The 558-nt window shown below is 35.8% G+C and overlaps 1 long non-coding RNA gene across 2 annotated transcripts in view; it reads right to left on the minus strand.

The window, feature by feature from the left end:
* The window catches only part of LOC116081820, a 40,409-nt gene that overhangs the window by 32,905 nt on the left and 6,946 nt on the right, over positions 1 to 558 (minus strand). For both annotated transcript variants that reach the window (XR_004115019.1, XR_004115020.1), the window contains one exon: positions 75 to 213. This is a non-coding gene — a long non-coding RNA (uncharacterized LOC116081820). The remainder of the gene's footprint in view (positions 1 to 74; positions 214 to 558) is intronic.

Below are 558 nucleotides of genomic sequence, written 5' to 3' on the forward strand. Positions count from 1 at the left end.
GCCACTCCCTGAACAGAGCATATACAAACCATCACAGGGACCACAACATATTGTTATTTTTCTTCTGTTCTTACCTTAGTGTGTACTTCAATTACTATGCAGATAATACAGAAAAGTCAGCCAGTTCTCAGTTTTTCCCAGCTGCTTCATGTCTCTCCCCTCTCTCTGATATTCTAATTTATTACAGCTGTCCAGTGACTTTTGATAGATATTCTAGAAAGAAAAACCAATTAACTTCGAGGACAGTATTTATGACCAAGATCAAGCTCATTTAAGTCACAGTTTCTGGTAAAAATATATCTAGAAGCAGCTATAAATACAAAGGTTTCAAGAAACTGTTAGTAATAAATAAAAGACATTTCTACAGTTCAAATAAAGCATAGCTTGATACTCTAGGTCAAAGTCATCAATACTCCTTCATGGCACTAATTAGATGCTTCACCTGGCATAGAGGCTACTCCTATCCACTCAGTATTCCACCCAACTAACCATGTTAGTAAGCAAAAGAACCTTATTTGGTTGTCATTTCATAGACAGCATTTTCTGTGTCTTATAAAG

Source organism: Mastomys coucha, unplaced genomic scaffold (genome assembly GCF_008632895.1).
Source record: "Mastomys coucha isolate ucsf_1 unplaced genomic scaffold, UCSF_Mcou_1 pScaffold7, whole genome shotgun sequence".
Lineage (NCBI taxonomy): Eukaryota > Metazoa > Chordata > Mammalia > Rodentia > Muridae > Mastomys > Mastomys coucha.